This window comes from Leptonychotes weddellii, chromosome 6 (assembly GCF_054177405.1).
Source record: "Leptonychotes weddellii isolate Sample4059 chromosome 6, ASM5417740v2, whole genome shotgun sequence".
Classification (NCBI taxonomy): Eukaryota; Metazoa; Chordata; class Mammalia; order Carnivora; family Phocidae; genus Leptonychotes; species Leptonychotes weddellii.
The window spans coordinates 117,153,769-117,170,541 of record NC_138374.1 but is presented as its reverse complement, the minus strand read 5'-3'; the positions used below and the strand labels follow the sequence as shown (position 1 = coordinate 117,170,541).

The 16,773-nt window shown below is 37.3% G+C and overlaps 1 long non-coding RNA gene across 3 annotated transcripts in view; it reads left to right on the top strand.

The window, feature by feature from the left end:
• The first annotated feature begins 1,174 nt into the window (after positions 1–1,174).
• Positions 1,175–16,773, top strand: part of LOC145722356 (uncharacterized) — a 285,608-nt gene continuing 270,009 nt past the window's right edge. For 2 of the 3 annotated variants that reach the window (XR_014146570.1, XR_014146568.1), the window contains exon 1: positions 1,175–1,473. This is a non-coding gene — a long non-coding RNA (uncharacterized LOC145722356). The remainder of the gene's footprint in view (positions 1,474–16,773) is intronic. The other variant, XR_014146569.1, reaches the window with a different exon arrangement.

Below are 16,773 nucleotides of genomic sequence, written 5' to 3'. Positions count from 1 at the left end.
CAAAGAGGGTATCTAAATGACCAATCGCTACCTGAAAGTCGCTCAACTTCATTTGTCCTCAGGAAAATGCATATTAAAACCCCAGAGAATTACTGCTCTGTGTTCAATAGAATGGCTTAATTTACACAGATTGAAAACATCAAGTGTGTTGAGGATTTGGAGCAATTTATACACTGCTGATGGGAACACCAATTAGCATAATCCTTGCAGAAAACTCTCTGATGCTACCTGTTACACCTAAACATATTCATCCATTCTGCTACCGTTCCACCCCTAGGTATGTACTCCTCAGAAGTGAGGACATGTCTTTGTCAAAAACCTCATAACAGCAGCCCTATTTCTATTGCCTCCTAACTAGAATCTACTCAGATGCCCACTAACAAGCACAAAAATAAAATGTGGTATATTCAAATAAATGAATATTACACAGCAATAAGAATTAGTAATCTGTAATTAAACCCAACAGTGCAGTTGAGTAACAAACATAATTTTTAGTGAAAAGCTCTACACACTAAAAAGTAAATATGTTTCAATTTATGTAAAGTACAAAACAGACAAATGGATTCCATGTTCTTAGAGATTAGGACAGTGGTCCCCCTCTGTGTGGTGAGGGAGAGGTTGGGAGGGGCTGACCTAACGGGACAACTGGGGCTTCCCGGAGAACTAGTGCTGTTCAATGTCCTCAGCTTGGCGCGGGTTCCATTCCTGTCTCCACATTCTCAATATTCACCAACCCATTTGCTTATATGCTCTTTATGCGTATTATAAAACAATATAAAGTTTAAAAACTCAGTGTTCAAATTTCTTGATTTTTGAATTACTAAACGCATTTATGACCAAGGAGAGTGATCCTGTTGCTTCACACACGTATATAACAATCCCTTAAAGGAATAAATTCCTGGACTGTGGGAAAAGCAGGCCAGCACTACATTCTTGGCAAGGTTTACTCACATTGTCTGGGTCTTGTTTGTGAAAGCATTGACTCACTTCAGGTTCTGTAAATGATTTTTAAAAGACCTTCTATTATTTTCTCTTTTGAGGGTTTATGAAATCCAGAGGATATCACCAGTTACTGCTTTGCACATTCCAAGAACTTGAACGTGCTCCAGCGGAGGACATGCCTGAGTTTATAAAAACAAATCAAAAGCAGGTCACAGCATTAACATTCAGTGGAAACGCAGGGAGAACCAGATCCAAACTCTGGCAATGCTGGGGCTTGAGGTTGATTTTTCTCTTTTACCTTGCGAAAGTTTCTGATGGGCGGAGCATCTAGTAATCCCTTTAATTCCCGAGCTGTGTTTCAATTTCCTTTTGAGCAAGTGCTTTCCTGCACTAATCACATTTTTTAGAGGAAGAGAATTTGACATAGTGTGAGCACCGTCAGCTATTAAATGTACTCCTAAAAGATCCTCAAAATGAGATTTCCAGGGGAGATCGTTTGGCTTATATTGTGGACTGTTTGTGTGGCTAAAGGTAAGAGTAAAAAAAGGAAGCCTTTTTCTATATTATAAAACATTTGCTAATATGCTTTTCACAGGAATTTGGTCTAGAAAATGTGATTTAATTATTGTTCTGTAGCTTCGTGTGTGAGTGGCTTTAGACATTGTTAAGTTTAAAAAATGTAAGTAGCTTATTTAAATCGTGATTATTTATCATGATTTTATTTAATGAAAAAATTCAAAAACTGTTTTTTTTAAAGATTTTATTTATTCATTTGAGATAGAGAGAAACAGAGAGACAGAGAGAGGACAAGCAGCAGAAGAGGGAGAGGGAGAAGCAGACTCCCTGCTGAGCTGGAGCACCCCCCCCACCTCACCTCCTGGGGCTCCATCCCTAGACCTGGATCTCATGACCTAAGCCAAAGGCAGACACTTAACCATCTGAACCACCCAGGTGCCCCTCAAAAAATGTTTTAATAAACATTTTGAAGACTGTAACATATCATAATAATTTCCCTTGAAATTATCATAATTTATATTTTTTTGCTTAGAATTTTCACCAAAATGTTTTGTGTGAAAGTATTAAGAAGCATATGAACATATATAGAACCAGAACAGAAATTACTAGAAGTCTTCAAATCATCTAATGATTGAATTTATTTCAGATATAGATGTTAACTCTCTCTAAAGAAAATTCCATTTATCGTTTACAAATGATATTGCCACAGCCTTAGAAGTCTTGTAGAGAAGCAAGCATTACTTGTATCATTAGAATGAAAATATCACATAAATTTGAAAAAATCGAACATGCAATGTTTGTAACATCTAAGTTATTCTAGAAGATCAGTCTTTAGGAGTAGCAAATATGCATGTATAAGTTTTCTTTCTGATATCAGTAAGACAATTACTAGATTTATATTAAATTTAATTCTAACTCTACTTCTCAATAAATTAAAAAGTTTCTTTGGAGGAAATGTGGTTTCTAATTCATGATAGGTAACTAGTTATGTGATAATATCTGACTGACATTTTTAAACCAAATCAGTTAGTTTCCTATCATTCTTAAATTTCCAAATCTTTTCACTAAGTCAACAAGTTTTGATTGAATGCTTACTTCATGTCAGCCTCTAAGCACTGAGAAATGTTAGCAAATAACATAAAATCTCTCTCCTTGAGCGTCTCTCAATCTACAAAATAAAGGTAGATATCTCTTTAATTATATCCTTTAAGGTTTATTCAAATGCATTTAATTTTTTTCTGGGACAGAGCCTTTTTTCAGTTTTGCTTCTAATATGCTACTGCTTGTATTTTAGCTTGGAAACTTCATATCCAGCCACCTTTTAAACTAGGTATTCCATCATTTCCTTGCACACATAAATATTACAGTTCATATTCAAAAGTAAAATATTATTGTATTGGCAAAGAGTTCCAGAACCCTGTTAATGTTACCAATCATAGCAAACATCTTTTTCTTTCTTTCTTTTTTTTTTTTTTTAGATTTTATTTATTTATTTGACAAACAGAGAGAGAGAGCACAAGCAGGGGGACCGGCAGAGGGAGAGGGAGAAGCAGACTCCCCACTAAGCAGGGAGCCCAATGTGAGACTCAGTCCCAGGACCTTGGGATCATGACCTGAGCCAAAGGCAGACGCTTAACCCACTGAGCCTCCCAGGTGCCCTGCAAACATCTTTTTCTTTACATAAGTGTTTTTTGTCTTTTCTTTAAGAGAAATACTTTCAGTGTCTCAAAATTTACATATTGTTTGCTGAGGCTTTATGTAGATATCATTTGTCATGTAAGGAAGATTTGTTTTATTTCTAGTTCATGTTTAAAACTCAAGAATTGAGGCTAAGTTTAATTAAACTGTTTAAGTGATTACGAAGTGGAATTTGAATTAAAATTGGGTGCTACAAAGTATGTAATAAAAATTAAATCATAGCGATTTAAACTCCTTATGTAATTGATTCCAGCTGACTCATTTCATCTGTATTTTATATTTCATCAAAATGTGTTTAAACATAATATCAGTTTCTGCTGGTTGAATACTGGTTTGAATATTTTCACAATCCGCTTTATTCAACCAGGCTTGACGTTGTAGCATTTCATAAATGGCCTCTGCTCTGTTTAAAGTGAACATTCCTCAAAGAATGTTACTCACCACTAAAGAGGAATAACAGCCGATAGGAAGAATTTATTGGCCCAAGTTTCTCGGAGACCAACTAGTACCTTTTTAATGCGATAGGTTCTCTGCATTCCCATTCCATTTGTATAGAAACATGAGTTGCTTCCTTATAAAACATCGTGTTTGCAGGAGTCCCCATAGGCTACTAAGAATCTGGTCAGATTTAGAGGAAAAAGTTGAGAGTAACAGTCCCTCAAACATACCACATGCTCTTTGAAATTAGCGACAGCCCAGAAATTCCTGGCTGATAAATGTGAATAAATTAAAACCTACTGAAACATGTCCAAGTACACACTAACTATTTTTGTGTGAAGAGATATATATGTTATCTAATTCTGGATGTTTAAAGGGCAAAAAAGTTCTTTCAGGACTTAAAATATATATCAAAGCTAGAGAGATTCTCTTCTATCAGAAAGTGGAGGAAAAAAAATTTATATATTGTTTCAAGTACAAGATGGTTCCAAATTTGAGTTAACCCTAAAATGGAAACAATAATTGATATTATAAATCATAAGAATTAATTATAAAATATATTCTTTTATGAGGATATATGTGAATGTAATACATAGTTACCTAATCCAGAAAATTTGAGGTAGTAGTTTTTAATCCAAAATTCTATGTTTCAATTCCAATATCATAAATAAGAATTCTCCTTCTCCCTTCACCCAAACCCCACATTTTCAGAGATAGTTCTGTGGTGTTTGCCTATATGTTGTGATTTAAAGTTGTGCAATGACCCAACCACCTTCAATATCCTCCCTTCTTCAAAAATGTTTTACATGTCAATATCACCAGATTGAACAAACCTGAGGTTAATGTGGAATGACAAATACTCTGAATAAATACTTTAGAAGAGTTAAAGCGAATATTATTCACTGCAATTCGCTGTGATTATTGTAAGTTGATAGCTTCTCTATAGCCATTTTAGTCAGGAAAGGTAGAATGGGATGATGAGGGTGAAGAACTGGACTAAGCAAGTCTGGGACGTGGGTTATTCCTGGGGAGGAGAGGTCCGATGGGGAAGCACGCCGGTGAGCCCCATGAGAAGGGTCAGAGCAGATGCCCCCGGAATGTCATGAGAGGGAGAGGTCTGCCAAAGCAAGCCTTGTTTATTTTAAGTGTAGGCATATCCGGAGAATGAACATGCTACTCTCTGCCTGCATGTAATGTTCGCCTAGAACTGAATTATTAAGTATTGCTGAAATTATTCTTAGCTAGAAGTAAGTTCCCAATGACACACAAATTAGTAGAGTCTTCATTTCTGGCCTTTGATTGCTAGGGCTTGAGCCAAAGTCTAAATTGATCCACTTTTCTTTGTTCAACCCCTGATGTTCGGCAGCCTTTGCACTTTTCCTTCTTCCCAGCAATGCCTCCCACCTCCTCACCCCACACACCATCCCCCACCTGCCCAGGCCTGTGAGATTCTTGCCAACCAATCTCTCCTGTGCTTACTTTACCCATTTAACTTTAACTAGTTTCAGAATATGGTGCATAAAAAGGACATGAAGTAATTGGGAGGGGGGGAGTGTTAACATTTCAGCTTAAAATTATAAGGAAACATTATAAAAATGACTCAGAGAAATTAAAGTAATAGAACAGAAAAAAATCACAAAAATAACAGAAGGATAGGGGTAAAAAGATTTGACAGAGCACTCTTCTTTTGACATTTTAACTGAGAGCACCAAGTTTCTCAAACCTTGTTGACCAAAAATGTAATAGACAGAATAGTGGTTACTGAAACATTCACTTCATAGACTTCCAAAAGTTTTATATTTTGAACTAAACTAAAATGATTCCTGACTTCAAAATTATAATATAAATTCAAACTTCGGATACGTGGACTAGATGTACAATGGAATTACAGATATCAGAGTTTCTTGGGTTCGTGCAATAGAGCTTTAAGATCATGAAACATACTAGATGTACAATGGAATTACAGATATCAGTTTCTTGGGTTCATGCAATAGAGCTTTAAGATCATGGAACATTTGTTCCCAAGTCTTATCTTTTATATTTGCTACCATCCACTATGCTCTTTCCAGAGGTTGCCTATAATCTGCAGATATAATGGAAAGACTCCAGGAGAGTTCCCTAGTCATCCATTCATTTTTTTCACTCATTTCTTTGTTCATCCAATGATAATTTTTTGAGTGACTGTTAAGTGCCAGGCCCTATGACTAGCATTTTCCAAAAGGCCATTTACTGGGGAAAAAAAAGGAATGATTACTATATTTTATTAACATATTGAATTTTGTCATATAAAGTACTGTGATGAAGATAAGCAAAAGAGAGACTATAGGATCATTTAGAGGAGGCAAGAAACCCAAATAGGAAGGAGAGGATGGAGTGGGATAGGGTTGAGGAGTTGATTTGTAAGAGCTGGAATGAAGACAGAGAAATAGGTCAGGGTCACGATGGCATCTTGGATAGGCTTTGAAGGTTGAATAGGTGTTAACCAGATAAGGATGACAGGGAGGAGGACATTTAAGACTGAGGAAACATCAATTGGTATACAAAAGACTCTCAGTAGATTGATAAAAATGGAGGTTTGAAATCGGCCCCCACATTTCTCAATCTTCCATCAATGGCATTTCCACAAGTGCTGGAGGTGAAATTGGGTACAGTGTGTGTTGTTTTTCTTCTTTTTCTTTTTTAATTCTTATCCTCAAGATTGTCATGAGAATTATTCAGATGCTCAATCATTCCTGCTACAGAGTTTTCAAAGGTCCTCAATTAATGTCATCCTCTGACTCAGCTCCTTTTTATAGCAACCAGTCAGTATATCCTAACAATTTAGGGAGAAGAGGGCAAGATGGTGGAGGACTGGGGGACTCTGTTTCAACCGGTCCCCTGAATTTAGCTGGATATCTACCAAGCCAGTCTGAACACCCACAAAATCAGCCTGACATGTAAGAGTATACGTCCTGGATCTCTAGGGGGCAGAGGATCTTCAGTGGAGAAGTACAAAGGATGGAGTTGTGATTGCGGGGACAGATTATCAGAGGATAAACAGAAGGGGGAGGGGGCCATCAGAAGTTAGCCCCTAGAAAGTAATACCCCAGTGCAAAAAACATCCTGCACCTAGGGACCAGCGATAGCTTGCAGAGCGGTGGTGGTGGGACGGGAAGGGCCTGATAACAGCGCCTGAACAGAATCCAGGAGCTTAAAGGCCAAACCCTGAGACCAGGGCAGCCCCTTGTGCGGACCTGTGCCTGCGGACCTGGGGGGCTGGCCCTCACGCAGCTGTGGCTGCCACGGCAGCCGCCCCCCGCACCCGCCCGGACGAGATCGCTTGTGGTTTTGGAGGCACAGAGGGCAGAGTCAAGCAGGGCCTGGGTCAACCGCTGAGAGGATCCCTGGGGATGTGCACCTCCTGTGGGAGGCTGCAATGAAAGCAGGGCTTACAGAGGGCGAGACTGTGTGTTCTGTAGGGTTCAGAGAGGAGCAGACTGTGGCTTCTCTCCTCTGGGGCGGAGGTCTGGGTGCAGACATTTTCCTTTGCCCTGACCCTCCAAGAAGGTGTGAAAAGGAGCCAGAGAACAAAACCTCCAGAGAAAAGCTCCAAAAAACCGGTTTCCATGGAGCCCAGCCCCTTCATAGGGGGCAGGGCAACTCCACCCAAGCAGGACTGACTGAAAAACAACACTGCAGGCCCCTCGCCCAGAAGACAAGCTGGAGGAACAAGAGGACAACAACCCTAGGGTCCCCATAAAACTGTAAAACCCCAATACCAGGGGAAAGTTAGTATATTAAGCTCCTGATGTTGCCTCACGGCTTGTGTATTTCTTAGATACAACTTTTTTATTCTTTCTCATGTTTTTTCTGTTTCTTCCTTTTCCTACTTATCATTTCAACTAGATGTTTAATACAACATATTCCATAACTTTTTAACTCCTGTTTCACACCTATACTTTTTTTTCTTTTTCTTTTTTCTATATATATAGATATAAGCTTCAATGTAGTCCTTTTTTCCCTATTCAATACTACCTATATATATATATATATACCAGTTTCAATTACCCTGTAATTCTGGGAAGTAGTGTTCTCTAACAAAGAGAACAAAATACACCCAGGAAGAACTGAAATACCCTACCCTGCCCACATTAAGAGATTATAACTCCCTCCTCCTTCCCCCCAGTTTTTTTAATTTAACTTTATAAATCTTATTCATGGGTTTTGGCTGTGTTTTCTTGGTGGTGGCTTCCAATCACTCCGAATTTTCCCAGGGTGCATCTTGCCTGGATTGTGGTTGATATTTTCAACTGTACATTCCCTTAACCACTCCTCAACAGAATGTCTAGGAGGAGGAACTCCCAACAAAGAAAAGAACCAGAGACAATGGCCTCTACCGCAGACCTAATGGATATGGATACAAGCAAGATGTTGGAAATAGACTTCAGGGTAACAGTTATGAAGACAATAGCTAGGCTGGAGAAAACTATTAATGGCAGCATAGATTCTCTAAGGGCAGAAATGAGAGCTCATCAGGCCAAACTTAAAAATGCTATCAATGAGATGCAATCTAAACTAGATACTCTTAACAGCTAGGGTAAACGAGGCAGAACGAATTAGTGATCTAGAAGACAAATTGATAGAAAGGAAGGAACAGGAGGAGGCTGGAACAAACAGCTTAAAATCCATAAAAACAGAATTAAAGAAATAAGTGATGCCATGACACTTTCCAATGTCAGAATTGTTGGGATCCCTGTGGGGGTGGAGATAGAGAGAGAGGACTAGAAGATATATTTGAACAAACTGTAGCTGAGAACTTCCCTAACGTTGGGAATGAAACAAGCATTCATGTCCTAGAGGCAGAGAGGATCCCTCCCAAGATCAAGGAGAACAGACCAATGCCCCAGCATGTAACAGTAAAACTCGAAAATCTTAGAACTAAGGAAATCATCTTAAGGGCAGTTAGGGGGAAGAGATTCCTTACATACAGAGGGAGGAGCATCAGAATAACATCAGACCTATCCACAGAGACCTGGCAAGACAGAAAGGGCTGGCAAGACATATTCAGGGTACTAAATGAGAAGAACATGCAGCCAAGAATACTTTATCCAGCAAAGCTGTCATTTAGAATGGATGGAGAGATAAAGAGCTTCCAGGACTGGCAGAAACTGAAAGAATATGTGACCACTAAGCTGGCCCTGCAAGAAATATTAAGGGGGTTTCTATAAAAGGAGAAAGACCCCACAAGTGATATAGAACAGAAATTTACAGAGACAATCTATAGAAACAAGGACTTCACAGGCAACATGATGACAATAAAATCGTATCTTTCAATAAACACTCTCAACGTGAAGGCCTAAATGCTCCCGTAAAATGACACAGGGTTGCAGTTTGGATAAAAAGACAGGACCCATCCATATGCTGCCTACAAGGGACTCATTTTGAACCTAAAGATACATATACTAACAATTTATTTTCAGAAGCTACCATTTTGACTTGAACAATAATTGGCATTAGGTATTAGCAATCCAAATACTACACTTTCCAAGAAACTTGATTTCAGTGATGTATTCAAGCTGTATCCTGAGAGTAACTTGTTTCAACCCTAATTATGACATACTTGTATTCTGCCTGGTTTCTTATATCTATTTCCTGTTCTCCCATTTGCTTTTTATAATCCTGGAATTATCTTCATTGTCTTTACACTGTTAAAATTTCAAGAAAAAATTGCATAATCATACTTTAAAATTTTAAAAATATAATTTTATTTCTTGAAATGCTTTAGTAATGCAATATAATCTCTGTTTTTTCTAGAGTTATTTTTCTTAAAACTTCATTTCAGGGCACCTGGATGGCTCAGTCAGTTAAGCAACCACCTCTTGATTTCAGCTCAAGTCATGATCTCATGGTCGTGGGATCAAGCCTGCATAGGGCTCCTCAATTAGCACAGAGTCTGCTTGAGATTCTCTCCACCCTCTGCCCCTTCCCCTACTTGTGTGTGTGCTCACACGCTGGCTTGCTCTCTCTCTCTCTTTCAAAATAAATAAATAGGGTGCCTGGGTGGCTCAGTCAGTTAAAGCATCTGCCTTTGGCTCGGGCCATGATCCCGGAGACCTGGGATCGAATCCCGCATCAGGCTCTCTGCCCCCAGGGAGTCTGCTTCTCCATCTGCCATTCCCCCTGCTTGTGATCTCTCTCTCTCTCTCTCAAAAAAATAAATAAAATCTTAAATAAATAAATAAATAAATAAATAAATAAATAAATAATAAAATCTTAAAAAATTAAAATAAAAAATAAAATAAAAACTTCATTGCAAGACATATTCAGAGTACTAAATGAGAAGAACATGCATCTAAGAATACTTTATCCAGAATGGATGGAGAGATAAAGAGCTTCCAGGACCAGCAGAAACTGAAAGAATATGTGACCACTAAGCTGACCCTGCAAGAAATATTAAGGGGTAAAAGAAGAAAGACCCCAAGAGTGATATAGAACAGAAATTTACAGAGACAGTCTGTAGAAACAAGAACTTCTTTTTTGAGAATGTGGTTTAACTGAACTTGAACACTTTTTTGTCAATTCAGACAAAAGTCATGTTGTAAGATTCGCCTAAATCCTGTTAGAATACAAGATAGTGAATCATTTAAATATTTTGTTATGACATGAGCTGATAATGCTCAGCATATTGAAGATTAGAACCAAAGTAGACAGGAGGTGAATTTGAGGTTAGAGGATCTGAGTATTAGTGAAAATTGGTCCATTCTGTGAAACTGGATGGAGATGGTCGTTATTCTCAGGGAGTTTACATTCTGATGGCAGGATAGATGAAATCTTAGTAAACATAAAAATAATCATGAATCATGAACTGTGTTGGGAAGGAAGTAAAGTAGGGGCTGAGGGAAAATAACAGAGATGGGGTGGTGGGGTACAGAGCCTTTAGCTGGGCTGGTCTTAAGTGGGTCACTTTGAGGAAATAATATTTGAGCAGAGCCTGAAAGATGAGACAAAGGCAACCACCAAAAGTCTCTGGTGCAAGTGTTCCAGGAGAGAAAACAACCAAAAGACCTAAAGGAAAAAAATACATTTGAGATGCTCAACAAAATATGAACAAACCAGGGTGGCTTTGGCACAATGAGTACATGGTAGAGGAGACAAAATGATATCAGAGAGAATGGCAAGAGCCAGATAGGGGTTCCAAGGGCAAGGTAAGGAGTTTGGAATGTCTTACAAGTTAAAGGGAAAGTCACCGGAGAATTTTAAACACAGGAGTGGCATGACCAATTTTGCAAAAACTCCTGTGTAGCCCTGTGGAGGATGGAGTCTTGGAGACTAGTTAGCAGGCTGTTTCATAGTCAAGGTGGCAAATGATAATCAGAACTAAGATTTTGGAGATGGCAGTAGAAAGATGCACAAATGGAGTAGGGGGTGGTGATACCGTTTTCTTATCGTCAACAGATGCTGTTTAAAGTTCATGGAAAAAGTACCAGAATCTTAAGAATTACTTGATGTAAAAAGGGTAATCGATATGAGAACTCATTCTGTAGTAAACATATATACACAGTAAATATTGTGAGAAGGTGGTAGGAAGATGATGTCAAAAAGATAGATCCTTGTCTTTTGTATCTGGTTGTTAAAAGCAATTAACTAAATTTGAAAAATCAAGAATTAATGGTATAAATGTATTATCTTGAAATATAACCTAAAAGAAATGCATTTGCCTCAGGCTAGCTAATGGACTGAACGTGTGTGTATGTGTGTGTGTATTGATTACTTTAATGTTTTGTGGATGGATTACTCCTTTTGTAGATTCATTACTTTTTAAAAAATAATTTAGGGGCATCTGGGAGGCCCAGCTGGTTAAGCGCCTTAGTCTTGGTTTTGGCTCAGATCATGATCCCAGGGTCCTGAGATCAAGCCCTGTGTGGGGTTCAGAGCTCAGCACAGAGTCAGCTTAAAACTCTCTCTTCTTCTGCCCCTCCCCCTCCCCATCTCTCCCCTCCTCCCCCATGCAAGGTTGCGCTCCTGTGCTCTTTCTCTCAAATAAATAAATCCTTTAAAAAATAATAATAATTTAAATTGAGTAAATTAATTGATAAAAAATACTTTATTACTCTTCCCTTGCATTAACTTAATAGGATAAGAACTAATTCTATCAAAATGTTAATACACTAGTGAAAAACAGTTTTGTATTCACAATATGGCATCTATGTTTGAAATTTTTTTCTTTTCTTTTTTTTATTATGTTATGCTAATCACCATACATTACATCATTAGTTTTTGACGTAGTGTTCCATGATTCATTGTTTGCATATAACACCCAGTGCTCCATGCAGTACGTGCCCTCTTTAATACCCATCACCAGGCTAACCCATCCTCCCACCCCCCTCCCCTCTGGAACTCTCAGTTTGTTTCTCAGAGTCCATAGTCTCTCATGGTTGAAATTTAACTAATTTATTTTTCCAGTAATCTGAATGCCATGAAGTGGATCTGCATTTCTAAACTGAAAAACACACATATTAGCCTGTAATTAAGCATAAAATTTTCATATGAAAACATGAACACTAAATTTAAAAACTAACAACTACCAAAAAATCTGGCTTTTGGAGGGGGGGCAGAAATGTGGGGAGATGGGTTTTGTGTTGTTTTATGATAGGGCATCAGCCCCATCTAGTGGAGAAAAAGTATGTTTACTTAAACTCTAAAAATCAAAACTCTACAGTGGAATCATTTATTAAAAGTTCCCTAACATAAATGTGCTAAAAATTTGCTAAAACTTCAAAGAAAAATTACTGTATATGAAATCCCACACAGGTATTATATACCACACAAAAATATAGCTTTATATGGAGCTTCTAAGAAATGTAAAACATTTTCATGATGGGTATGTTCCATGATGGGATTCAGCTCAGGTGATTATTAGCCCCTTGCCTTTTAAAAAGAAATTCTAGAATGGAATGTTAAATCATTGTCATAAAACCAAGTAAAGAAAAGAGTTTAGCAATAAAAGTAAAACTAATAATATGTATGGTGATAAGTATCTTTGAACTTGTCATTTTTATTTATTTAAATTCAATTAGCCAACATATAGTACATCATTAGTTTCAGATGTAGTGTTCAGTGATTCATCAGTTGCATATAACACCCAGTGCTCATCACATCACATGCCCTCCTTAATGCACATCACCCTGTTGCCCCATCCCCCCACCGACGTCCCCTTCCGCAACCTTCAGTTTGTTTCCCAGAGTCTCTCATGGTTTGTCTCCCTCTCTGATTCCTTCCCATTCAGTTTTCCCTCCCTTCCCCTATGATCCTCTGCACTATTTCTTATATTCCACATATGAGTGAAACCATATGATAATTGTCTTTCTCTGATTGACATTTCACTTAGTGTAATACCCTTCAGTTCCATCCAGATCTATGTAAATGTTAGGTATTCATCCTTTCTGATGGTTGGGTAATATTCCATTGTTTATGTGAACCACATCTTCTTTATCCATTCATCCGGGACATCTTGGCTCTTGTCTACTTCCACAGTTTGGCTATTGTGGACATTGTTGCTATGAACATTGGGATGCATGTGCCCCTTCATTTCACTACATCTGTATTTTGGGGGTAAATGCCCAGTAGTGCAATTGCTGGGTCGTAGGGTAGCTCTATTTTTAACTATATACACACACATATATGCCACTTTTCTTTATGCATTCATCTGTCCATGGATATTTGGGCTTTTTCCATAATTCGGCTACTGTTGATAATGCTGCTATAAGTATTGGGGTGCATGTGTCCCTTCAAATCAGTATTTTTATATCCTTTGGGTAAATACCTAGTAGTGCAATGCCGAATTGTAGGGTAGTTCTATTTTTAATTTTTTGAGGAAACTCAATACTGTTTTCCACAGTGGCTGCACCAGTTTGCATTCCCACCAACAGTGCAAAAGGGTTCCCCTTTCTCCACATCTTCACCAACACCTATTGTTTCCCATGTTGTTAATTTTAGCCATTCTTACAGGTTTGAGGTGATATCTCATTGTAGTTTTGATTTGTATTTCCCTGATGATGAGTGATGTTGAACATCTTTTTAGGTGTCTGGTAGCCATCTGTACATCTTCTAAGGAAAAATGTCTATTCATGTCTTCTGCCCATTTCTTAACTAGATTATTCATCTTTTGGGTATTGAATTTGGTAAGTTCTTTATATATTTTGGATGCTAACTCTTTATCAGATATGTTATTTGCAAATATCTTTTCCCATTCTGAAGGTTGCCTTTCAGTTCTGTTGATCGTTTCCTTCAATGAGCAGAAGCTTTTTATCTTGATGAAGTCCCAATGGTTCATTTTTTCTTTTGTTTCCCTTGCCTCCAGAGATGTGTCTAGTAAGAAGTTCCTAGGTCAAAGAAGTCAAAGAAGTTGCTGCCTGTGTTCTCCTCTAGGATTTTGGTGGTTTCCTGTCTCACATTTAGGTCTTCCATCCATTTTGAATTTATTTTTGTGTATGGTGTAATAAAGTGGTCCAGTTTTATTCTTTTGCTTGTGGCTGTCCAGTTTTCCAAACACCATTTGTTGAAGAGACATTTTTCCATTGGATATTCTTTCCTGCTTTGTCAAAGATTAGTTGGCCAGGGGCGCCTGGGTGACTCAGTCGGTTAAGCGTCTGCCTTCGGCTCAGCTCATGATCCCAGGGTCCTGGGATCAAGCCCCGCATCGGGCTCCCTGCTCCGTGGGAAGCCTGCTTCTCCCTCTCCCACTCCCCCTGCTTGTGTTCCCTCTCTCGCTGTGTCTCTCTCTGTCAAAGAAATAAATAAAATCTTTAAAAAAAAAAAAAAAGATTAGTTGGCCATATAGTTGTAGGTCCATTTCTGGGTTTTCTATTTTGTTCCATTGATTGATCTATGTATCTGTTTTTGTACCAGTACTAAACTGTATGGATGACTACAGGTTTGTAATATAGCTTGAAGTCCAGAATCATGATGCCTCTAGCTTTGCTTTTCTTTTTCAATATTCCTTTGGCTATTTGGGGTCTTTTGTGGTTTTATACAAATTTTAGAATAGTTTGTTCTAGCTCTGTGAAAAATGCTGGTGATATTTTGATAGGGACTGCATTAAGTGTGTAGATTGCTTTGGGTAGTATAGACATCTTAACAATATTTGTTTTTCCAATCCATGAGCATGGAATGTTTTCTCATTTCTTTGTGTCATCTTCAGTTTCTTTCATCAGCATTCTATAGTTTTCAGAGTACAGATCTTTTACCTCTTTGGTTAGGTTTATTCTTAGGTATCAGATGGGTTTTGGTGCAGTTACAGATGGAATTGATTCTTTGATTTTCTTTCTGCTACTTCATTATTGGTGTATAGAAATGCAACAGATTTCTGTATGTTGATTTTGTATCCTGCAACTTTGCTGAATTGTGTATCAGTTCTAGCAATTTTTTAGTGGAGTTTTAAGGGTTTTCTACATAGAGTATCATGTCATCAGCAAATACTGAAAGTTGACTTCTTCCTTCCCAATTTGGATGCCTTTTATTACTTTTTGTTGTCTGATTGCTGAGGCTAAGACTTCTAGTACTATGTTGAATAACAATGGTCAGAGTGGACATCCCTGTCTTGTTCCTGATAGTAGAGGAAAAGCTCTCAGTTTTTCCCCATTGAGAATTATAATAGCTGTTGGTGTTTTGTATATGGCCTTTATGATGTTGAGATACTTTCCCTCTGTCCCTACTTTGTTGAGGTTTTTTATCAAGAATGGCTACTGTACTTTGTCAAATGCTTATTCTGCATCAGTTGAGAGAATAATGTGGTTATTCTTTCTTTTATCAATGTGGTGTATCATGTTGATTGGTTTGTGAATATTGAACCATCCTTGTAGCCCAGGAATAAATCCCACTTGGTTGCCATTCACATGAAATATCTTTTTCCATTCCTTCACTTTTAGCCTTTTGTGTCTTTAAACCTAAAGTGAGTTCTTGTTTTTTACTTATTCAGGTACTGTATTCTTTTTAATAGTAAGTTTAATCCATTTACATTTAAAAGAATTATTGATAAGTGAACATTCACTATTCACATTTGGCTAATTGTCTTCTGTTTTGCAATTGTTTTTTCAATCTCTTCCACTTTTGATGACTTCCTTTGCTATTTGATTATGTTTTACAGTTATTTACTTTGATTTTTATCTCATCTTTTGTATGTCTATTATAGGTTTTCCTTCCTACTTTATTGAAGTATAATTGATAAAATTGTATCTATAAAGTGTACAATGGGATGACTTGGTATACATATACATTTGGAAATGAAAAAAAAATCGCATTAATCACCTCACATACTTTTTTTTTTTTGTAGCTGGAATGCTTAAGATTTACTCTCTTAGTACACTTGAGCTATACAATACATTATTACTAACTACATAATATTACTAACTACATGTACATTAGACCTTCAGAATTATTCATCTTGTAACTGAAGGCTTACAGTCTTGGACCAGCATCTCCTCATTCCCCCCACCCCTGTCTGCAAGCCCCTGATAATTACCATTCTACTCTCTGCTTCTATGAATTTGACCTTTTCTTTTTTTCTCTTTTCATTTTATATACAAGATTAATCATGAAGTGTTTGTCTAACTTTGGCTTATTATATTTAACATAATGTCCTCTAGGTTCAACAATGTTGTTGTAAATAGCAAGATTTCCTTTTTTCTCATGGTTGAATAATATTCCATTATATGTATATATATATATATATATATATATATATATATATATATATATATCTCACATCTTCCTTATCCATCAATGGACACTTAGGTTGTTTCTGTATGAATAAAGCTATAATGAACATGAGGGTGCAGATATTTCTTCAAGATACTGATTTCATTTCCTTCAGATATATACCCAGAAATGGGATTGCTGAATCATATAGTTCTATTAACATTTTGAGGAACTTGCATACTGTTTTCCATATGCCTATAACAAATTACATTCCCACCCAAAGTATACAAGAGTTTCCTTTTTCCACATTCTCACCAACACTTGTTATCTCTTGTCTTTTTGATAAAAGCCATTTTAACAGGTATGAGGTGATAGTTCATTATGGTTTTGATTTGCATATACCTAATGATTAGTGATTTTGAGTACCAATTGGCCATTTGCATGTATTCTTCAGAAAAATGTCTATTCAGATCTTTGCCCATTTTTATTTTTTTTATTTTTTTT